This window comes from Passer montanus, unplaced genomic scaffold (genome assembly GCF_014805655.1).
Source record: "Passer montanus isolate IOZ18808 unplaced genomic scaffold, ASM1480565v1 scaffold92, whole genome shotgun sequence".
NCBI classification, from domain to species: domain Eukaryota; kingdom Metazoa; phylum Chordata; class Aves; order Passeriformes; family Passeridae; genus Passer; species Passer montanus.
Window position 1 is genome coordinate 1819272 of NW_024374590.1, and position 26309 is coordinate 1845580.

A 26309-nucleotide genomic window follows, 5' to 3' on the forward strand; every position below is an offset into this window, starting at 1 on the left:
TCTTCTCTGGAAAAGGATTCTGCCATTTGAAACTTGCAGCACTGTGTATAACATTTTCAGAACTACTTGCATTTAGACTTGGAATTGACATCAAAATACTTCCAAGAACTGAAAATGATTTTGTGACAGCTGTTACATACTGAATTTTTTTTTTTGACAATGCTGATACTTCTTATCAAGAGAGATCCATATACTCACAGACAAGATGCTGTGATCCAAATTAAAAAGGAGTACCAGGGAAGAAGACTTGGAAATTGTGATATCCAGCAACTACAGGTAATATATACAACTTTTCTGCCCTCACTGAAGACTGTGGTAAGTTCTTTATATGTAAAGTCCCATCAGTATTCATCTTGAATATTTCCACAAATGTAATTTTCTCAATAGAGAATACTACTATAAAGTCATAATTCTGTAGAAAAAGACATTACTCCAAGAAGAAGAAAAAAAAAAACCCAAAAACCAAAAATGTGAAAAACAATAAAAGAAAGTAAAAAAGCGTAGAAAATTGATTATTGATAATGTCACATCTCAGTAATTTATATGAACAGTACCTAGCAGGACTTGAAATAATCCCTAGGGTTAAATAGCCAGTAATTTAACAACTACTTGGAGTAACTGATTTTACGAAGGGTCTATTTTAAAGAAACAGAATTATTTAATATGTAGTAACTTTACTTCAGTGAAGTGTATTGTTATATACAGTGCTAGTTTCCCCAAATTGAAAACTGTAGGATCATCTCACTTTGGTATATATTTGAGAATCATCCTTTCTTAGTGAAGTACTACTTCTCTTCATTTCAGTTCCTTGAGTTCATTTTAAAGAACAGTAATTTTCTAGAATCTCATGCACTGTTTTCCTCAGAATCCAGCTCAAGTGGAAGGACCATTACGATATATCACAAAGTGTGCAAATTTTACCTACATTTAATTTACATCTTATTTTTATATGCCTACTGTATTCTGATAAAGCAACTATATAAGACTCCAGTTGATATTCACTGAACCTTAGAATGTAACTATTTTGTTAAGATTATCTCCTCTGTGCATTTTCTTTTAAAAGCCGACATACTTGACTTCTGTTGAAAAGTGACCTGTGTCAGACTCAGAGGGAGGCATATTAGGAATGACATCCAGAAATACCCATCCTTTATAAAATTTTCCACTTCCTATTGTAAGATATTATACTTCTAAAAGCATAGCTGAAATAAGCTGAAATGTATTTCTGACAAAATCAGGGCACAAAAGAAGACTTAAACTGGCATAGCATGTACTTCCACCAAGATTCTACACTTGAAGATTTGAAATGCTAGAAAAGTCTGCCATTGATACAAAGCCACTAGAAAACAAGAGAAAAAAAAGATTAAAAAAGAAAGGACTGAAGTCCATAAGTTCTGAGCATGTGTGTTATTTTGCCATGCTGATAACATAGTCCCTTGGTACCCTTGGTACAGTGAAACTATTATTTTCAGAAAATCTCAGGAAAAAAATCCCTTAATGGATTGTTAGGAGACATGGAAAAACTAAAATATATTTAAATATATTTTTTCCTCTGGATTGTTTTTAAACAAAGGGCCAATTTAGAAGTCAAATAGCAACATAGAAGGAAATACAAACATTTATTTTTACCACTATTTAAATACCACTATTCAAATGTGGGTATAAACTATAATTGTACTTGCTCTATATTTTGGATTGAACATGTTAAACAATTACCAATTTGTCAAAACTTTCAAGTAAGACTTCTCTATCTGATTTCTTTAAAAAAATATGGAGTACTTTGGGGTCTGTTTAGTCTACTGAACTTGTCTTCTCTTACAGCTTGATATGATGATTTTTTTTTTACTGTTGCTTACAACCTTACAAGGTATGGTCCCCAAGGGCAGAAGCCCAGCGGGGAACCGGTCATCCAGGATAGCTCTCTGAGGGTCAGGATCGCCCAGCGGGGGGGGCTCAGGCAACCCAGGCAAGCTATAGTGATTTGCAGCTCAGCTCTTTAGTGATTTCAGCTCTTTCAGCATGCCTGGGGCCGTCACCCTGGGTCTCGTCGCGGCAGACGCAGAGAGAGAGAGAGCAGCGCTGTGTGGGTTCCGCAGGGTTTATTGGGGTCTCCGCGAAGGGTCCATCGACAGCTCTTCTCTGCCGAACCGGGCAGAGTGTGGGTTTTTATACCTTACAGGGGGATTGAAAACTGTCCAATAGTAAGGGTCAGGGGAAAAGTGACCTATGGATATACAGGGAGATAACAGGGTCCCAAAGGCGGAAGAGAGGGGCTTCTAAAACCTTAGTCATGTTGACTTTGGTATTTCCTAGCTCTCAGGCTTCTGACCGCCAAGGAGGCCTTGCAGGCCTTGTGCCTGCTACAACAAGGCTCACATATAAGCTTAGCTCCACATAGTACCTTTTTTTTTTTCACACAACATTCATCTAAAAAAATTAAGAAAAATAAAATAGTAAGTAATGTTCCAAGTAGTTAAAAAAGTGAATTAAGTGACATTCTATTCCATGATTAGATTTACTCATAATTTGTAGCTGCCTTGGTTCCATAGTCTTAGGATAACATTCAAGATGACGGACAGAAACATTTTTACATAATTGCCTGTGCTAATGGCAAAAATTCTGCACATTGGGAATTAAATTACACATGGGAATAATGTTTCCCTTATCTGTGAAGTTTGATATATGGGTATCTAGGAAATTCAGAAGTCTGGTGTAACAGTCATCAATGATGAAAAAAAATTTAAAAAGCCATACTATGCTCTGCTTCATACCATTGAACTGGAAAAATGTGTTAGTAATCATACTTACTGAAAGAGAATAGCCCAGTTTCTATAAAAAAAGGCTAAAGTCTGGGTTCATTCAAATTAGTTTTGAAAACTTAACTATACTTCTCAACTTTCCTTCAGCTATTAATAAAGTCAAAGTAGGGACACATACACCATTATAACATGGCGTTGGGAATGGTTATCTCTTTCCATTGAGTTCAATGTGAATCTTCATCAGTCATTATCTAATTGGTAAATCATTTAAATTTCTGAATTCATGTGAAGGAATCTGGGGGTTTATATCTGTAACTTAATTCTACTTTTAATTTTTCTGTGTTTTTAAAAGACATTTTCTGTTTCAGTGCTGAAAGGTACAATGGGTGACAATGCGAATTATGCCCAGATTTTCAAATTTCTTTGCTCCAAAGGCTCTGTGGGATAATTTTCCCCATTTCTATTTATCTGCATAAAGCAGATTATTAGTGACATTAAGGTTCTTTGGGAAAAAAAAAAGGCAATGTAAATGCAGTGTCTATGACACGAGTATGATTATTTCAGATTATTTTCCTGAGATTAGTGAGGAATTATGTGCATATTTAGTGTAGAGGGGATAAGAAACACATATGTACCACTGTTTAATTTATGAGACAAACATGACAGCATAAAAAAAAGAATGAGCAAAAAATTGCTATCTACATTTCCTTGAGCATGCCATCCTCAATTTCATTCACTGCCCCTTGTTCTAGTCCTAAAGATAAAATAGAATAAAATAAGTTTTTAATTTTCCTACTCTCCAATGCGAAAAATATAGGTTTCTGTATGTTCTTGATCTAGAGATTACTTCCATGTTTATCAGCTCAGGTTATTGCTGACATGAGCAATGAAGATGCTGGTTTGTAAAATGAAACATTATGTGATATCCCTGACAAACCTGTTCTCTTTTCTTTCTATTTCTCAACAGTACTGAGAAAGTACTGATTATTTTTCTAGTACTTCAGAGATATCCCCCAAGATATTCATCAACTTTTCTCTGCCTTCCTGATTTTCTGAGTTCCTCCAGAACAGCCTCATGTTCTGCCTATGCATACCCATTGTGGATAGCATCTTTTGTGTTTCTTTTATAAATAATCTCAAAATCCTTAAAGATTACTGAAACTGCACTATGTTTGTTAGTGAAAATGAAGTGTCATGCATTATGGAGTTCAACACTATCCATTCTCATTTGATTTTCCACATAAAGTAGAATATAGATAACATCAAATTGAATCTATTAAAGTATAGTATACATAATTAAGCTAATGCATATTTTGCATCTAGTGCCATATAGTCAACAACATTAACCATCTACTCTGTTTGGACTTTCATTAAATGTGTTTCAGGACATCAGTATATGCCTTTCAGTAATAACTGTTCATACTCCATCTGGAAATGGGAGATGGCAGTAAAGTGTCTATGCTATAATACTTCCAAATGAGGTTATGAGATGTTAATTTTATGGTTAAATAGCTGATGAAAGTTCCCAAGGGAATGCTTTTACAGAAAGAGGCATTATTTTCAGCAAGCCTTGCAAATGTAAACATCTCTAACTCTTTACTGAGTTCTGCTATTTTCTAAAATGTCCTTCTGGTAAAGACCCTATAGTATTCCTCTATAGTAGTGAATTCAGGATTTGGGACCACGTAGTGTATATCACTATAATCTGCTACCTAATAACTAGCTGAATTTTGAGAGAAATTTTGTTCTGATCTCTTCTAGTACTGTTTTTTTTTTTTCACAAGAGTGTTAGGAGACATGGAAAAATATACTTGAATATAAGATAGACATTCCTAGCACTGCTGATTTCTTGTTTTAAATTTTAAAAAAAAAGCCTAATATGAATTAAAATACACCAGAACATAAAGTGGGTCTACTTATTAAAAATTCTCAGTGGGTATTCTTATTATTAAAGACTTTAGAAATTAATTTTATTACCTATTGTGAATTCAGATAGGTAAAATTCTCAGGAGACCCATCTACAGAACCCCATTATCACTGAGAGCACTGTAGTAGATAGGTTTAAGCAAGAGTATTTTATACACTACTATTAGCAGCAGTCAGATATCTTATCTTGCCAGTCAAAGTATTTCAACAGAAATTGAGCTGTCTCACCTTTTCTGGCTACTTTTGAGTGGTAGAGTCATAGTACCAAATGGTAAGAATTCTCTCCATATGTTCTATAAAAGAAAAGAGAAAAGAAAATGCTATATAAATCCTATATACCAGGTTACTTGGTTTAAGGGGAGATGGGACCAAATAACTAATTTTCTCTAGTCCCTGTAGTTATATTGGTGACATGAAAATGTTGCTCTCTTCAAAGACCTTAATAGCTTTACAGTCTACAGATGTTATTTATGACAGTTGTATATACATCTGATGAACTGTGTGAGAGTATCCATATGTCATCTATATATGTCTATATAAGAATCATCTCAATTTCCTGAAATACTAAAATCACAAGAAACCTAAAAATTTCATAAGAGATACAGCAGCTATAACATTATTTCAATTTAAAATTACTCCATTGAAAGAAGCGTATATATTTCTGTGGCAAGACTACATATATACATATCTCCTATATTTTTTCTCTTTTTAATTTACTTTAAAATAAACACATAAATGATAGATTTGTTTTGTACCTAAACCAGTGAATTCCATGAATTCACCTGCTCAATACTCTTCGTTGCCTTTCAGAGCTTATGTGCTGAAGAGTGTCCTAAGCATACAGTGAAAGTAAACAAACTTTATAGCATAAAGTAAACAAACTTTAAAGTAGTAATAATGGAATGGCACATTTTTATAATCTTAAATTCATTACACGAAAGAGAAAAGTTCCAAGAATCCCTGAAGAGGAGGACGATATGAGGTTTTCCTGAGCTTTTTCAATTGAGCAAGGTTATTTACATCCCATTTCCTGATCCCATGTATAAGTACACCTACACTCACAAACAGACACATAAACTTATACAAGCACTGACATATACAAGCACTGACTTTTTAACTGGTATGCTGAAACTGAAATTTTTCCTCATTTGGCCAAATAATTTTAAACTGAAAATGCCAACATTTGTGTTAAGAGAAACTTCACCTAAGTTCACATATGATTCTTCAAAAGTAGCAGTACTTTGGCTGTAAGTGAAGACTGAAAGACATAAGGCTAAAAATGAGTAAACAAACGGAAATTACTGGAAGAGATGTAGAAGACTTAGTGAAGCTTTTAGCAATGAAATGTCTTGCTAGAGAGGAACTCCCCTATAAACCTCTCTGGATAACAACTGTGTAACTTTTAGAACCAGCAAAAGAAAGGTTTGGTTATACATTTACTTGTCCTAAGATAATAAAGGGAAATATGAATGAAAAAATTTCATTTAATTGTGTTCAGGCAAAGTCATATATATGTTTGTGTGTGTGTGTGTGTGTGTGTGTGTGTGTGTGTGTGTCTGTATGTTGACATATGTTTGGATTTAAGTCCTTTAAATTCTGAAAATAAAGAAATGAAAATATAATTATATTTCCCTAGTTCATTTACGTATAGCAGATACAACATTTACTTTAAGGTCTATGCTATGCACTTTTGATACATTAATCATGTAGTCATATTTTATCCAAAGAATCATTGATATATTTTGCTATATATTTTATGTTCCATTTGATAGTTGCCACATTTTAAAAACAATTATTTAGAGCAATTTTTATTGGGAAGCAGGCTTGTAATTATTGGATAAATTAAACTGACTATAAGATAATTTATAATTATGCTAAAAGAACTCTTAAATATTAACATACTGTAATAAGCATTTTTACATGACAAAAAAACCCAAAACAATTTTGTTTAGCTGAGGTAAAAATTATTTTTCTCAGCAGGAGCAAAACTACCATACTGGTATATCCTTTTTCATGATTTCATTAGGAAATTCATATTTCAAGGACACAGCAGAAGTCTACTTTATTCAAACACAAGACTGAGATTTTAAAATCACAACAGTCAAGAAATGTGGAAATTGTTTTCTCATTGTAACTGCTTTATTGTATCAATTTAAAACATAATGCTATTCAAGGGACCTTACTATATATTCACCTCAAGAATATTACTGAGACAAAGGTCAAATTTATCAGCTTTCTGTGTAAATTTTTTTGCTGTCATCTTATTCCTCCAACAGTGCACTTCTACCATAAACAAGTTGACAAGGTTTATATTGTCTGTTGTAAACCAAGATTATGAGATATTTTAGTACAATCTGAGGAACATACGGAGTAATGCAGAAGCAGACTCCATAAGACCAGACTTCTCCTAAAAGTTTGTTACAAGAGTTTCTATGTCATAGCTTTGGAAAATGCTATAGTTAAAATGTGAAAATATATGTATGTGCTACGTCCTTAATTTGGTAATGTTCTTTTACATAATCAAATATTTATATATAGTGCACAATAGTCTGACTACTACAGCTATGATTGACTCAATGAAAAGGTTCAAACATTCATCAAAATTATTGGAATGCAACTTAGAAAAATTGAGCTGACATCAGAATAGGATCGCTGTGTATTAAATTCTCTATTAAACATTTCAAAGAGCAGTCCACTTACTTTCATCTAAGCTCTACACAATGCAGAAACCAAGACAATAATAAGTGATGCTGTGTCAGTTGTAGAATGTAACAAACCTGAGACCCCTCTGCTAAGAATAAGTCTATGTACAAGGTTGGACGCTGAACAAAGTGTGAGTCCTTCAATCAAAGAAAATGAATCAGAAGTCAAAGATTGTTACAGCCATCTCAACCTGAAGTTGCCTTAAGTCCACTTCTGTGTAGTAATGCGCAACTAATTTCTATATCTATATTCCCCTCTCCACACCTAGAGTACACCTACTATTTCCCATGAATTGTTCCCAAGAGATTCTTTACATAGAATACTTTAGCAGATATCGACCTGGGTAACAAACTCTTTTACAACATTGAATCCAGGGAAATCATGTTCTGATATTTGATTGGTCCAAAGAATTCCTCCTTGTGGGCTATCAAACCAGTTGTCTGGTTTCTCTGTCAGAAAAGTTTCTATTGCCTTCTTTCAATAGGATAAGGTAAAAACAGCTCATATGCCTGGCTGTCATAAATTATATTTAATTCTTTCCCCAGCAGGATCAACACCTGCTCACAGTGTGAGTCTTTCAGAAAAACACAGTTGTCTTGTTTTAGTGGCAAACAAAGATTATGAGCTTGGAAGTGAGTCAATAAAGGAGACTGTAAATGTTTGTGGTTTTGGAAGAGAGGAGAAAAGCTGACCTTGTTTTAGGATGCCATGGTGTGGGTGGTGGAAAATAAGGTATTATTTATAAATCATTTCTAGAAAGAAAATTTATCAGAAAAACCCCCATAATCTTAGTTTTTTTAAAATTTTGTGGTTTTACTTACCTAGAACTTGTACAGCAAAACAGACACTTTTAAGTACTTTTATGACAAAAATAGTTGAAGTGTGAAGGACTGGAGGTTTTTTTTAATTCAAATCCTTCTGTTTACTCTTGCACTCTGTATTTTATACTACTGTAAGGATTCTGTTTGCAAAGAAATTTTACTTCTGCTTTTATTTAAGATGTCTTCTATAATGTTGCTACAAAAGCTAGCTGATATTGTTTCTTTGCCAACAATTTTATATTGCCTAGTTGAAATTGCAATATATTCTGATTTTCCCTCTCTCTACTGTCTTTTTTTTTTCTGTAGAAATATAAGAACACCTCATAGCTTCTGTTTCACTAATAAATGATTTTTAAAACAATCTGGACTAAGTTAATATGATTTCATTTACTGGTGTTTACAGTATTTTACTATAGGAGATATAGCTCAGACTCCCACCATATTATTTGGGTGTCTAAATTTGAAAGGTTTGGGGTCCTTAGTTCAAAAGAAATTAATTCTTCCTTGATATTCTGTCTTCATTGGCAGGTCTAACTTTAAAGGTCTCTATACTCTGAATTTCGAAAAACAAAGTTAATGAACTTTCAGATTTCCATTATGAAAGTACTTAAATTATAATGTATGCAGGCCAGCATGAAAACTGGCGTACACCGAAGCATAGTCATTACTTACTCACTGAATTCTCTTACTTTATTTTTCTCCTAATGCATCTGAACCGATTTAAAATGCTTCAGAAGCAGCACAGTGTCTGTGTTTCAGGATTTAATTGAGATTATACCAGGTTATAAGGAGGGTTGACTCACAACACACAGAAAAAAACCAAAAGTCTCCATGTAAAATCAAATTTTAGGCTTAAAAACCAGCTCTAAATCAGCTGCTAGTTACAGATTCATTCTCTAATGAAAAGCAAAAGACCATGAAAACTCAATGTTATGGAGCAAAACACAGAAAATAATTGTTTGAAATCAACAAGCTTTCTTTGAACTTTTTCAAATAGAAAAAAAAATTGTTTTCATATAATTTGACTATGAAATCATGGGGTTTTAAAATTTATTTTCCAGCAAGTTTAACACTTGAAGTTGAAGCTTTTGGAGTGTCTACAATGAGGTCATATTTCACACTCACGATGGGAGTTATCTGAGCTGGATTTTCTTTTCCTACTTACTGTGCAACTGTACAGAATGAGTGCCTGAATCTCTTTCACTGATTATAAATGACCGGAAGATGCTGAAGAAATGTGTGTATTTACAATGAGATGCCCATAGATTATTTCCACTCAGTGTATTAAAAAAAACAGTTTCTTTGCAAAAACATGTGTTTTGTAACCTCATCTATTCCCACCTGCTGCTTCTAACAGACCTACAGTCTTTTTTATGCCTTTATCATCCAGTTGAAGGGTTTAGCTTTTCTCTGAGGAATACAGTTGACTGGTTTCCTACTTTTTTCCTCTCCTTAACCAATCTCCTTAGAGGATTAAAAACATTTTCCTTAGAGCACAGTTACCACTATGATTAAATTGTTCTGTGAAGTAATGGTAACTTTAAACATAGGAGCTCACAATTTTTCCCTTGAAGACTTCATTATAAGTACAATAAACTCTTTTTCTAAGTCATTGGTTTTCAAAGGTTTAGCTAAAATACCTACAATTACTGCTGCTAGAATAAAGTTTCTTAACAAGTCTGAATGATCAGAAAGATAGAAAAAAAAGTTAGAAGGACATCCTTGGCTTATGTTGGAAAATCCAGTGTGTTAACCTCTGACAAATGACAAGGGTGTTTTAAAAATGGGCTACAACTATTGTCACCTCTCAGACAGCAGCCTCACAGTTACAATTTATAACAGCAAATATTAGTTGCACCATGAGTGAAAACACATGTTAATGAGAAAAACATTATATTAAGGCAAAGTACCTTTTTCCTGGTAGCAGGTTAATGAATCAACACACTACAGGTTAATGCCGTAGCTTACATGGATATTTAGCAGAGGTCAGTGATGGTTATAGTTCTGAACTTCAGCCTGCTGCAAAGGATCTTTAAAGCATTTAGTCACTGTGTCCTTAGTTGTAAAACCACATTTGGGATCAAGATGGAATTTTCATATCTACAAATACTCCTGGACAGTTTTTCTTTCTTCTCTTCTGCAAAGCACAGCTCACTCCCAAGGACCATGTTAGATCATAAACTTTCTGCTTTGGAAAACTTCAGGCCTCATTTTTGGGTCATCTGTTCTGTGGAGAACACTGACTTGTGGTTTGACTCATTTGTGCTTCAGACATTTAGATTGCTGCAGGCCATTGGAAGCATTATGCAACTAGTGTTAAGTAGAGTCAGGTAAAACAGCAATTCTACAGACTTCTGATAAAAGACATTTTTGCACTGGTTGCACAGTATACTGAGACAGGCTGATTTCAGTGCCTATACTGAAAAATAGAGAAAAAAGAATCTGCCGCTGACTCTCACACTCATACAGATCATGGCTAGTTGAAAATTAATTAATTTAGGATAGTAATGTTGTTCAGGTATTATTATGAGGTGCAGCTTGTGTTTATCCAAAACCAAAGTGGACTACCTACATGAAATAGTTTCTGCTAATTAGCCATTGCCTAAACACCCTCAATACTAATAAAGCAAACTGCACATGGGGAGCACACAGTGGTGCAGATGATAGGATGTAATCTACTTTTTTTTCTTTTCCTCAAGGTAAGTAGAAAGCAATATATTTAAATAGCTGATTTTCATTCAGGGATATCTTTCTGCCTCTGTTTTTTTAACCAACATTAGTTATCTTTTCTCACCACCTGTCTCGATTTGTAATTGACAAATATTTTTTGGACTGTTTCAACAACATAGTTATAAGATCGTGTCAATCCTGTTACAGCCACTGCTCTAATGGTAACATGCTTATGCTATATTAGCATATATTAGCATATAGCTAATGTGTCTTTACTCTGATCATAATATGGACTTTCATCTTTCTTTCTGATTTGAAGAGAGCACAAAAAGCCAACAAACAAACCAATCAAGTGGTCAGTAGTAGGTAGCTGTTGTTTTACATCAGTTCAGCAAACTGGAAGCCTGAGCCGGCAAGTCTCATTCTTTATTGACACCAAAGAAATAAGAGTTTATCCAGCAATATAATGAAAAGGTGTGGGGCTGAAATTTTTTCCAAATGTCTTATAGATTATTTACCAGTAACTTCCCACAGTCAGATTCTTGACAGCAGGCTGTCAAACAGCTGTTATGGTGGGTCAGTGACTTGTGGGACTGACAGCCTTGATGTCACATCACTGAATTACAGCTCACAAGGGTCTTAAAAGACCTTTTGCAACAGAACCACATAAGAAATTCAAAGTGAGATTCTCACCCCTTTTTGTTCAGCATCTTGCTGTTCAGTTCCTCTGATAATTGTCCATAACTTACAAGTGAGCCCAATTTGTTTGTAGCCTTTAATGCATCCTTTTAAGCATACCGTAACAAATGAGTAAGCAGGAAAAAGGAATGTAGCATGACAACTCCTGTTCACACCAAGTAATTTCAAAGGCTTTATTTTTTTAGAAAGAAAGATGTAAGCCATGGCAGGACTATTAATTACTAGGTCTCTTGCCTAACTTGTTTGACTGAAGCCAAGTAACAACATTTTTGTCTTGCCAGGAGTTTTGATGGATGAGTATCATGTAAACAAATGACTCATTGGTCTCACTTTGGAGAGAGAGAGAATGAGCCTGTCAGATTACTTTATAGGTAATGGGAAGACAGAGAGCCCTATAGAGCAAATTAACCCCTTTGCCCTCCAGGGTGTACATTTAAATGAATCAGACGTTTCTAAAAATCTGTCTTTGAAACAATATAAAAAGTTAATTGTGATTACTTCAGATATAGCTGAGGTATGGATGTCAGAGCTTTATATGCTAGGTAATATTGATTTGATTGTCCTTTTAGAGATTTAAGAGAATGAAGAGAATGTTGTAATAAATGACATTTTATACATTTTGGAAGATTGTCCATTGTCCTTATGTCATTAAGCCCATGATGGGATTGAGAAAGGAGCCTCTTAAACAGGCATATATGTCTGTAAGTTACTGTCACATTTGAAGGTAAAATGTTAGCTGAGCTCATTACATTTTTGACACTGATATCTTATAACAGCTTCAGTCTGGAGAGAGTGTTACAGCAGTTTCTGTGAGCAAAAAGCAATTAGGTAAAAAACTCAGTCCTGATTTTAACAATACTAACATATTTCTGAGGTGTGTAGCACCACTCAGATAAATGACACAGATCTGTAGAGAATTTATATAAAAAATAACTTAGCAGCTTCTAAAATGGCAGAATACATTGAGGTTACTTAAAACAGTATTGGGGGAAGAAAAGAAGACTGGAATTAGGGAGTTACTTTGCATTATTGAATTGTAAAAAAGAATTTAGTCCAGGCAAGAGACATAGAATTAAATAATTTGTGGCAAAACAGTCTTTCACATACTTAAATACCAGAGTAGCAGTTTTGTGTCAATGAAACTATGAGCTAAGACCTTTTTATCTTGGCACCCATTTGTCACGTCTCAAGCATTTACTGAAAATGCCAAGAGAATTAAGTACAAATGCAGGACTGGTCAGTGTCGAGTAGGATGTTACCATGAAAATGAGCCAGCATTAACTTATGAAAAGAGAAATTGCCTACAATTTTGAGATGGCAGTCCTCTGCAGACATTTGGGAATAAAAGACAATAGTTTTCCTGATCTGGGTGAGATGGTAATTTTATTTACATAGATGTCAATCAATGAAAGTGCTACTAAAATAAATTAGGTAATATTATTAATACTGTAAGCAGAATATTTTAGTGTTTTTCTCTGGAAATAAACATAATAGATGAAACTTACTTGTGTAAAACATGATACTTTTATTGATGAAAAACAAGTAATTACAATAGCAGCACTGTAAGGAAATTAATAGACTGGGGGAACCAAAGCTTCTAAATCACATGGAATTTAAATGCATTCTAAAAAACATTTTCTCCTCTTTGTTCTTAATTTGAAGGGACTTCTCTTCCAACTGTACAAGAATTTATCCCTCACTTCTTCATTAATGTTTCATGCTATTTTTTCTGTCATGAATATTTTGTTCTTTTTTGGTCTATTTACTTAATGAGAACAGGAGCATTTTTTCTCTAAAAAGAAGTGGCTGTTCTTCCAATTCTTGCGGGGTAGGCAAAGATCTAGGAAGATAAATCATTAAGCAGAGTACAATAAGAACTATACATGTAGCATTTATTTGCTTTATCATAGGGATAATTAATAGGAGGCATTAATGCCTGTTCAGGAAGTCAATGTAGATAATGGTTTTCAAATTCAGACAAACTAGAGAAGGAGCTTCGGAGTTGTAATGTATCCATATCACACAAAGTACAAGACTTTTTTAAGTCACTGCTTTTCAGGGATTGAGGTCTTAAAACCTTGTGATTACACTAGGCCATAACTCCTTTTGAAGTAAACTACCAGCTTTGTATGGGAATGCAGGTATAAAAACATGACTTACTGAATAAAAAAATAGAGGCGTGAAACCACAATATTCATCAACATTTTATAAGTCATGACTATTCTGTCAATTTAATGACAGAATTAAAATTTAGACTAAGATATTTAGGTTTTAAAGCTTGCTTTTGGATTTATTGATTTTTGTCATATTTCAGAGCGATTTCTGTTCAGAGGTTTGGAATCCATGAAGATCAAAATACAAAGAGAGATACTCTATAATGAATATTGCATCTGTGTGTCTATTTAGGAGAACTGGCAGTACTATCATTCGAGATTAAACAATTCACAATCAGCAATACAATACTGCCATGTCTAAACACAGTAATGGACATCCCACCAAACAACAGTGTGTACCTCTATCCTATGTTATTTATGAATGTTTATCATTAATTATAATAAAAGCATCATTAATAATAGAGAATTGTATTTCCATTCGTTTGCTTTGTCTTGAGTCTCTAAAAGCTCTTTGAATATGTGGCTATATAGCCCAACTATGCAGGAGGCTCAGGAAATGCAAGATATGGTTTTAAACCCATCACCTGGATAAATGTCTCTCTCTTTACTGGAGTAATATAAAGGTTCTACATTCAGTGGAAATTACTGAGTATGTTATTTGTCATTCAAATGTATTTCAGTTTTTCATCAGATTTTAGCTGATGCCTTTCTTGGTTTGAGAAATCTTTTCAAAATAATAATTTTACAAGTTGTTAAAATACATTAACATGATGTAAATGTTGGTTCAAGAAATAGCTTTTGGGGCATGTTTTATAAAGTCCTAATTCCTGTGGTTTTATTTATTCAAAATTAGAACTTACTCTGCAAGCCCAATCCTAGCATACGCTATTTATTTTATAAGTATAGTATTGAAAATTTGGGTTAGGTCCTTTCTGTAAGTGCAGTATGTATAGGATATCTTAGAAATTAAAGGAAAAAACTTTCTTCAAAGAGAATATAATAGAAAATTACTCTAGTCTAGCCTTTTCTCCTTAGTACCCATATGGAAATAGTTAGGACAAATTTCATATACATCCAGCAGGGGATGTAATCACACCTTTTTTATTCAACGACATTTCATGGAATGAAAAAAACCCATAGTTTCAAATTGTCAAAACTTTGGTATATGGGGTTCTTGACATGAGTCCATAGAACTATGCAATATAAAAAGACATGGAGTCTTCATCCTGTTACTTTGTCCCCTTTGTTACAGATAACCTCCCTGCTTCCCATGTTTAGACATGTCTTTGAGAAGCAGCAGTTCAATGATCTCATGAGGCACAGAGACGAGGCTGATTTACTTTGCCATCTAAGTACGTAAAACAAACAATTTGGCATCATATAGTATTATTTATGTAATCTGGGTGAAGTTTATTCAGTTTAAGACTCAGAGAACATATTTTAAAAATTTTTTTCTCTGCCTTGAATATTTAAATACTACATTATTTTCTGTTTTTCAAAGTAAAAGTGACATTCTCTTTCATTCATTACCTCTTCCTGACTTCTATTTCTCCTTTCTGCAGACTTGTTATTTTCCAGTTCTCCTTCATGTCTTGAGAGGAAACACTAAGTTTATGAAAATTCATTCTTATCTCCCTTGGTTAATCTATCTTATATAAAAGTTACCGTCTGTCCCAGCTTCCCATATAATTTCTGTCAGCGGGGCATTGGAGTGTAGTGTCTATTATTCCACTTTCCACACTATTTATAGAAACACATTATGGCACCTTCCCCCACCCTCCCTCCCTCCCTCCCCTCCCATATCCGACATGCATAGTGATATAAATGTCTTTGCTTCATGACCACGTTTCAGCTTCTCCTTCTGATACCAGAAGCTGCTTTTATCAGCACTTCCTCTTGCAGACTAAGTGATCAGCCAGAAGACTAAAGGATTTTGTATTAAACCAGTGATGTGATAAATGGGTTTGGCCTCAAAAAGACCTATTCATCTCATACACTTACTGGAATTTGAGGATTGGTTCATAAGCTGCAATTCCAGACCACTTATTTTAAAAGAACATTAGAACAAATGTAAGTATTCTTTTCATGAAAAGTGATATAAAAGTGGTCATGGGGAAAAGAGTCTCATTTTGACATGAAAGAATAAAGAACACGTGGCAAATACAACTGTGATTTCTGCTGGCAGTAATTTCCATAGCTGAGAAATGTGTAACATTTGCCATCAATACAGAGGAAATGCAACCTGAGCCAGTCAACAAAAACTCACCATGACACAAGAACACTTATGAAAATGAAATAGCAGTGTATATAAGCATGATTTTTATGTCTCAGTTATATTAACCAGTCTTTAAAGCAACTATATGATGCATTGAGACTTGGTCTTACCTTAGGCAGGTACTATTCTCCTTTGGCAGTATCACAGAATTTCTATGTTTGGGTGGGGGTTACATTTCACGAAAAAAAGTTTTAGTTACCTCTGTAGCTATCACTTATGAGAAGAGAACTGGGTGTAAAAAGAAAGTGAAAACTTTCTCTTAAGACAAATCAGTATTTTGTTCTTCTAGTGTTTAACTCCTGCAGTGCAATTTCTAATCATCCAAATGCAGTTTGTTACATAAATAATTTACAAGGAAATTATTTTGTTTAGAAGGATTAGGAAGGAAGTCAGCAACAGACAATAGGAAGTTCTCTCTCCTTTTTTTTTTTTAGCATAATCTAATTTTAAAAAACAACCCTTTCATTCTGCAGAGCTGAAAAATACAGGCAGTCTGGTAAAAAATGAGAGCTGGCAGGACATTCACTATTAAACCTGCCAGCTAGCAGAAACCTTTAGCCTAGCAATTAAGTTGAAGTATGACAAAAGCATAGATCAGATAGTTTGCACTTAACTCATAAAGGACAAGTTATTATCTACCATATCAATTCCAGTATAATAAAAATTATTCATCTAATGAGAAATGATAAATTAAACAATACAGTTCTGTTTTCTATTGAAACAATAATTTACAAAAACTCTGAGAAATCATTAAAAATAAAATAATGCAGCCAAACTGGATTTTGCAGAGAGCTTAATCTCTGAGACATTAATGGCAATTCAAAGAACTCAAAAGCAAATAAGATTCAGGCTCCATATTAAACTACATTTTAGGTCTAAGCTGTGACAAAATGAACAAATAAGCAGTGTGAAATGACACCTCCTATAATTTCATGTACAAAAAATAGAGGACAGATTTTATTGTCGCCTGTAAATATATTATATATTATATATTATATATTATATATTATATATTATATATTATATATTATATATTATATATTATATATTATATATTAAATATTATATATTATATATTATATATTATATATTATATATTATATATTATATATTATATATTATATATTATATATTATATTATATTATATTATATTATAATTAATATATGGTAAATATATATTAAAATCATGTCTTACATACTCATCTATGAATATGAACAGTGAAAAGTAAATAATATCAAAATTAACACTTTTCAGCACAGATTAAGAATCACTCTTTTTTTAGCTCTGGGTAATGTTAGTCGCATTACAGGGTAAAATAACCTGGGAAGATGCAGACTAAGAAGAAAATTTAAAGGTATGCCTGAGGAAGGAATATTGCAATTTTGCTGCAGAAGCAATTACTCTACATGGTAAGTTTTAATGGGTCAAACATGATGTATTAACTGAATTCTAAAGATTTTCACACCATAAAGAAGATAGGAGAAGACACAGATTGCAAGACCTTGAGTAAAGAAGAATCTTCTAATGTCGCAAGGGAAGATGTTAGAGGCAGAGAAGTATAATTTATGTATACATACAAATGTGTTCAGATATACAACATTTATCTATATTTAGAATATGAAATGCTTTGTCTCATCTAACAATTGTCTACAAAATGTTAAGATTTTGTTACCGTCCATAATGACGAAAATCAAAATTCTCACTATATTAAGAAGTGAAGACTAGGAAGAGATATAGAGGAAAAGGAGTCAGAGCTCAAAGACTAGAAGAATAAAAGTAGATGGTGGTTCTGAACAGTTCATTTGCTATGATGCTCCAATTAACAATGATAATGAAGTATTTTCTGTATTTCTATATAATTACTATTCATTTAATAACAGAAAAAATTGAACTTTCACGAGAACTGTAGTTATGCTAAATGAGAGACTTTTTAAACATAGGAGGCAGAAAAAGCCTCAAAAGGGAAAGAGGGTTTCTTTAAAGGTCAACTGAAAAAAAAATTGGTTGTTGCAAGAAAAAAATTATGTAAAGTGCACCAATAAATTGAACAGCAATTGTGTGATATACACAATTAAGCTAGTCATTAAGCTAATAAAAAAAAATCAAGTTCTCTGAGTACTAAATGATTGTAAATCTTTATATAGAATACATTCTGAGGACATCTTTGCTGTTTTCCCAGCCTTGTTGTACCTTGAAACCTAGAGGCATCCCTTGGATGATTTGCACACATAGCTGCATTCTTCAATTCTTCTCTTTCCTAAACAAAGAGGCTCCAGATTGTATCAGAAACACTTTTTTTTTAATGTCAGAGTGTGTGACCTACATTTCTGGATAATAAATAAGTTTCTCAACATAATCTAATAATCCAATCATCCAAAGTATTACTGCTTCGTTATTGTCTGTCAGCAATTTTATTAACTTTTAAACCATTATTGTACTAAAAATCATTGGTGAAAATATTAAATATTAAATAAGGCTGCCGACGAACCTCTTCCTGAACAAATAAATTTGTGGGCCCCTGTTGTATCGTGTTTTTTGTTTTATTAGTAGGTTTATGGTTTGATTTGTGATTTGGTGGTTTTCCTTGGTGCTGTTTTCCTTTTGTTTCCTCCTTTTCTCAGTTATTTTGTCAGCCAGTTTCTAGTTTCTATTTCTCCAAACTTTAGCCGTTTATTGAAACCGCTTTTCCTCCCTTGGAATGTTATTGGTTCACTGCCGTTATCTCCGCCTAGGATTTTTACTCCCAATTCACCTGATTTGTTGAAAGTTGTGCCTACCCCTGACCTCCCCCCACATATAAGTCTTTGTTTGCCCCTTGATCGGGGTTCCAGGAGAGGAAAAGGGGAAGTTTACCATCAAATAAAGTTTCCCGTGTGCGCTGCCTGTGTTTTATATTGCACCGAAACAACTGACAACGGGGATTCAATGGAGCTCCAGGGGGAACCTGCCGCGCCCCCCCCACCTTGTCATCGGCTAGCCAGGGAAGTGGCAGTCCCCTTTCATCATTTTCAACTGTATATTTCCCTTTGAGCAATCTCTTTTTTTGTTTTGCAACTCTTTACTTTCCCCAGCTTTCTGAGTAATGTGGCAGTGTACCAAGGTCTTTATTGATGTCTAGGAAGATTAGATCAAGAATATTTTACTACTGTGAAAAAAAAATCAATTATCCTGTCTAAGAATGTAAGTAGTTAAACTGGACATGATCTATATTTGTTAAATGTGTGTTGTATTTAGTCCAGTCTCATCTAACTGACTTAATTTTTGATCAAGTATATTGTTCTAACTAGCTATAGCTTTTTCTAAATGATTTCATATTTTTATTAATTGGAGTAAAACCGTATTTTATGTGATGTCATACAAAACTAAAATAAAAAAAGAAAAACAAATAAACTTGCAAGGATAATTAGGTGGCAAAGAAATATTTCATTACAAAGATATTTTCTGCATTTTGAAGAGAAAAAAGAAAAATACATAATAAACTATGGGGGAGAAGTTGTCAATGCATCATGAAACTTGCCTATCACTTCATTTTATCACGAACAGTTTCATTCTTTTAGAACAAGGGTTTAACATAAATGATTAAATTAACCTGTTTTCCAGATACCAGAGCGATAGTCTGAGCTGAAGTGATAGAGAAGAAATGATATTAAAAGTGCAGGTATTTAAGTCAAATGTAGAATTCATCACTGAATACTTTCCTTTTGTGTATATGTATAAAGGGAGACAATAGTCTGAATTTAAGAGAATGTCTTTGTCCTAATCCTCAATAATAATCAGTATTCATTACAAAAACCCAAAATAGTAATGTAGTCCAGGCTAAAAGCTGCTGTTATTCAGGATATGGGGACCTCCCAAAATTGTGCAAGTTTACTGGGACACATTTGGACTTTTCACTGAAAACCTTATTTTAAAATAATGTTTGCAAACTTTTTTTTTTGTAATAATCTGTAACACTGTAATAGAATGGATGAGCCCAAAACCACGTGTGCTTCAGAATTTAATATCTAGAAACTGAATATCACACAGAATTATTGATAGATATACTCCTAGACACCTGTAAATTCACTAAGTATTTTCAGGACAATATGAAATTCAGCTTAAACAAGTTCCTTGTTTCCTCAAAACTGCACTATATATAGGTACAACAAAACATAGAGCTACTATGACATCAGTTTTACTGTAATGGTTGAAATTTCAAAGCATGCTAATTTTCCTTTTCTTGTATTTCCCAATCTACAGTTTATTAGTGTTTTTAATGCATTGCAAGAATGGTGCAACCTGAATGATGCTGTCCTGGTTTAAGGTAGGACATGCTTAGACAGAAAGGAAAGGTGGCCATTCCACCAGTCCTTCTCTAAAAAAGGGCACATCTTTCACTTAATTTAAATTCACACTTAAGAATCCAATGGTATATTCCAAGTACAGTTTTTAAAATAATTATTGTTTTATTTATTCTGTATATGATTTATATAACTTAGAATGAGAATAATTTGCAGTTGCATTGCTCTTAATTAATTACTACAGAGGGAGATTTAATTGGGGGTTATAAATCAAGTTAGTTTCTCTGTAGCCATTAGCATCCTACATTAAGTCTGAGCTATGAAACAGAACAAAATTCTTCTCACCAGCTGGGGCAGTTCTGTAATTAGTTCAATGTGCTGTAGGCACTTTTCCCAGGTTTCCAAACAGCATCCGGGGTAAAACAATACCCAGGGCAAAAATAAGACAGATATTAATCTTGTACAAAAACTTTAAAATACAATGTCTAGGCCAAAGTATTATATGTACAAGAATATGCTCATTTATTCCAGGAAATATATTTATTCTGTGAGTAATTTTTACATCTTTGATTTGCCAATTATTCCAGCAGTCCCTCTTTGTTTCTCTTTTAATCTTGATTTAACTATGTAATTGCTGAATTGGAAATTTCCAGTTCCTTCTAGCTGACCTGCTGTCACCTAAGAGTTTACTAGTAATTGAATTATTGTCATAATTAAATTTCATTACCACTGTACAATGAAGCCCGGTCAAAGAATAAAGAATACCACAGAGCACATTCAATTTTCTAATACATTCTAAACATAATTTTTCATCAGTGAAGCATGTAGCTTGGCTTCTGACTAAGGAAGGAAGCTGTCTGGTTTGTTACTCTTGCCCTGGATATATTTATTTATAAACAAATAAAAGTTTATTTATTGCTTACAATTTGGCTTTCAAATATCACAAAACCCATTACTGTGTATATTTTTATTTCTTTATAACATTTTATTTGCTTTTCAAATATGACCTATATCATTATTAACATCTTTGAAATAGATTTAGAAAAAATAACTAATTGTCTAGGAACTTTATCTGCTAGTCATGTGGTTACAGTTACTGCACTTCATTCCTAATCTAATAATTTTGAAGATAATTATTCTGAAGGAATGTGTTACCTATGTCATTATACAGGTTTTTAATAAGTAGGTTAAACATTATTCCTAAAATAAACTATTGAAAAGTAGGTAATGCATATGCTTCTAGAAGTGAACAAAATTTTTACCTTTGGGACTACTAGGTGTAATGAATTTTTAAAACTCTGTGTTACTAGGATATACATGATTGATAATATTTAGAAAATATTTGTTACATGAAATTTATTTTACAAGATCTAATTACTTAATCAGAATAGAAAAAAAAATTATATGAACTTTTCTTTATTATAGTTTAGTACTTTTAGAAATGTGTTACAACTGCACTCAGTTGATTGCTAATGTTAACTGTGACATAATTGTAATAGATATTCTTGATTACTATCTAAAGCTGACTGCAGCTGAATAACTGAAGAAATAGTAATTTGTCCCTCAATAGCTGAAAATGATAAATCTAGCTTAATAAAAATAGTCTGAATATTTATGTAACATATTTTACATATAAATCAATATAATATAGAAAACACTATTTAAATATTTCTTATTGGAATGTATCTATAGTAACAATCTGACTGTTCATCAAATACAATTATATTCAGAGGGTTTTTAAAATTATATATTTATCACTTTGTTTTAATTTTGTTTCCACTTGGTTTGTGTTCTTTTAATTCTGGTATTGATTACCTCAGTTTATTTCCCATTTCTAGTTCTATCTTTATATATATTAACATTTTTTATTATCTGATACATACTGCAAGATCTCGCATTTGGAAAGTTGGATAATATTTCAGCAATAGGAATGTGCAAGCTTGAACAATACAATTTTCACCATTCTTTTTAAAACATTGTAGTTCATTTAGTATCATTAAACAGATTATATCCCTCACAGCTGTAGCAAAAGTTTGGCATAGAGAAAAGATCTTTTTTTTTTTCTTTTTCCTAGTTTGTTTCAAAAGCTGCAGTCAGCCAGGGGGTTATAAGGGAAGCACTTTTAAATTCAGCAAATAAGAATCCAAACTATACTCAGGGGAAAGTAATGTGTTGTAGCTCCCTAGTTACAGATGGTGCATTTACTGAGTAACCCCAGTTCTTTTGAACTAAAGGCTGTTTGAAATTTAAATCTCAGGTGAAAGCATTACCCACTAAAATAAAGTGTAGGAAACCCATTTCCACTTTTACCTAACAAAAATAATAATAGTAAGAACATGGACCTGAAAGGTGATCTACAACAATGCAGAGTACGCAATCCTAGTATCTCAGAGAAATGTGCAGAAAATCTCACAGCAACCAACCATCAGCACTGTGTGGATGGGGCCACCAATACTGACTCATCCAGCCTTACTCCCAGCCTGTGTAATTTCTCTCTTGGACAAAAGAGTCCTGTTAAATCAGTAGTGAATTTTACCATCATCAATGGGGTACCAATTTCTGAGACCAGAGTTTACTGTACTATGATTTCTGTAGGTATTAGGGACAGGGATTTGAGACTACATGAGTACATTGCCCTCAACAACAGCTTGGTGCAGCAAGGGCTGCCCCTGTGGCAGGCATTGCTCAAGTTTTTTTTCTAGATCCTAAAATGTGAGTGCATGGGGAATAGACTTGGCAAAATTTTTAGGCAGTAAAGTAAGAAGAGGATAAGATATAAAACCTCCCTGGTTCCCTAATAGAAGGCATTGTTGTGGACTTGTTCCTTTTTATGCTGTTTTTTTCATGGAAAAAAACAGAAACTGGAGGAAGAGAAGGGTAACCTGGAAAACCCCAAACAATTGAAGTGTTCCCACTGAGAACCAAAGCTCTTGGGCGGGGATGTATAGTCCTCTTCCTCTTCCAATAGGGGTTTGATTGCCTCCCCAGGTATAAGCAGCTTAATCACAGTTACTGAAGAGAGCAAGGAGAGGAGTAGGCAAACAGGTCCGTGTGTGAGGCTGTCCAAGGAATGTGGCTGGGCGATTCCGGCTCCTGCCATGGAGCCTGAGTGGCTGCAATGATACCTGAGCCCCTGCTCATGTACCCTGCCAGCATTGCACAATCTGGTAAGGAGCACACAAGGCCCCAAAAAAGCTCTTTTGATGAGACTTCTAACAGGGCTTATGGTTGTTTACATATTCTGAGTAACAGACACAGGAGAAATACCAAGAAAATATTCTCAAGAGGTCAAAACAACAAAAAAGGCTTTACCGACAGCTTTAGAAAATCAGAGAGCTTTGGCAAATTCACTCAACATGAAACACTTCTCAAAGCATTAATTTAGCAAACGTTAAGCCCATTTGATTTTAAGTTATTCAAAAATTCCAAGAAATCATTCATTTTAAAATTTAGCTGCAGTGGCTAAGTGAAAAAACTATATAAAATCAAGTTTTATGAAGAAAGCCTGTCTGAATTACTGATTTTCTCTTTACAACATAACTGAGGCACTCTGCTCACTCTTTAGACCACTGAGGTATACTGAATATTCATTAGACTATGATGTATGCAAGGACATTTAGAATATTTCCTCCCCTGGAGACAGTATCTAGATTAGAAAACTCTAGCATGTTTTAGCAATTCCCCTCAAATTTACATTTTGTACCTATTGAGAGACTCATCTATTAATTCAAGCCAAAACAGTTGACTGTAGTCACTCGCTTGTCATGTTTCTGCTCCAATGTGAAACCAAAGAGCTGAAATTAATATAATTCACAACACTTACACTTTAAAAAAGTAATTGTGTTTTTATTTTGCTCTGACTGCACACTGCTAATAAAGGACAATGTTGCTCAACAGAAAAGCTAAATTAATTTTGTGTACAGTATATTAATCAACACAGGACATTCCTATTATTTACTAAATTACAAATGTTCAACAAGTCTCTTCTGATGAATTCTAAAATCTTTTGGAAAAAAAAGTTATTGACTGAGTGGCAGGCATACAGATAGTGGTTAAAATGTGAAGTTAACATGAAGTTTTTTGGATTGGTTAAGAATAACGTATTTGCTGTCATTGCAAAACACCATTAGCTCCAAAGGAGCAAATTGTTATTCTATATCTGAAATCACCTGATTTGTTTTGTAAATATTTAATTTCAACCACATTTATTAAAAAATAAGAGGTGTTAAATTGAATAAAATACTGTGAAATTGAGGAAAAATAGCAAAATTAAATCTGTCATCCCTTTGCCACAATCTGTTAATGAACAGGAAAAACTTAGAGATAATCTGTTAATAAGGGAGAAGATAAAAATAATTTTTATATATATATATATATATATAATTTTATATTTTATTTTATATCCATGGAAGATAACAGAGGTGTTTTATATTTACTTGTTTGTGATCAGTTAGCCTTGGTGAAAATCTGAGCTTCTATTAGCCACCTGCTCAGTCTCATCCTTCAGCAAGAATAGGGTAGAAAATAGTAAAAATGGGAATGGCAAAGCAGAGGTGCTTATAAAGACAATGAGATTGCTACTAATTATTATCTTAGGAAAAAAAAATCAATTTGGCAAAACAAAATTTATTGCCTGTTAAATATTTGATCACTGTTTCAAGTAGTAGGCAGAAAAATCAGCACTAAATCAACACCTCTCTTCCCCATTTTCTCAGGGTCAGCTTCACTCCCTCACCCCAAAATGTAATAATTTTGAAAAGACTCAGCTACACTGCAGTGTCTAAACATCTTTTGAGAGAAATCTTGAGGGTGGAACGGTGAAGATGCCCAGTGTGTTACCTTTAGTTAGACCACATGTTTCTGAAAAGTGAAAGTTCAGACTTAATCGTGTCTTTGGGTCGTCCTATTATTGCTTCTTGACTATTTTTTTCAAATGCTTGACAGTTGGGGGAGGGTTTGGCTTTATGTTTTTGATTTTTTTTTTGTTTGGTTTGTTTTTCTGTTTTGTTTGGGTTTTATTTTCTTTGTTTTGTTTTGCTTTTGTTTTTTTTTTTTTATTAGTTGGTTTAATTTCTTTTTAATTAAATGACTAAAAAAAACCTAGGCAACATTTCTGGTAACTAGCCTGATAATCGTCCACTGAACTCAGATGTCTAAAGCAGGAAAGATGTTTCCTCTAAGTTGCTAAAGATGGCTCAGACAGGAAAGGAGGGCAGTTACATTCAATACCAGTATAATGCTTAAATTCTGGCAGTTAGCAAATGAAATGTCTTAGTACATCTAAAAGCCTGTCTCTAATTTTAATTCTACCCTCACTGAAGTGAATTATAAACCTCACAGGGCTCCCTAGTGTGTTCAAACAAACTTATGAATGATTCATTCCATGTGTTTGTGTTTCTCATTTTTCCTACGTCAGTTTTGATTTGTTTCCAAGACTTGTCTTGCTTGGTTGTGGTGGTTGATTTTGGAACAATGCTATTTCCTCCTGCTGGATTTATTTTATTTTCTGTCTGATTTTATTTATTTATTTATGCTCATTTAGTTTCACTAATGTTCAAGGGCTCCACACGATGCTTCATGATGCTTCACAACTTTTGTGATCTCATCAGTGGCTTTTCAAACTGGTCAATAAAACGTTCTTTCTGGCCAGCACACAACAAAACCTAACATTTGTTTAAGCCTCAAGGAAAGGCAGTATCTAATGGATCTTACAAAACACATTTGAGCTGTTATAGACTAGTACAATTTAAGCTTTTGACAACTTTTATGCTGTATCAAAAACATCCCATGCAATCACACAGTAAAGAATTAAAAATTATCATACAAAAGAGAAGTCAATATCTTATGCTTGGCATTTTCTTGCATGTAAAGATGTTCAATATTGACAGGTGGAAAACAGAATTCCTCTGATAGACCTTAGTGCAACGTTTTATTATCTTCACGTGTAAAAATGACAAAATACTTCCTTTTACTATATTTTCTAGATGCAATGCCTGATTTTTTCTGGGATTTATTTGGGTTTCTAAAATCTCTATACACTATTAAACAGGGTTTTTTTCC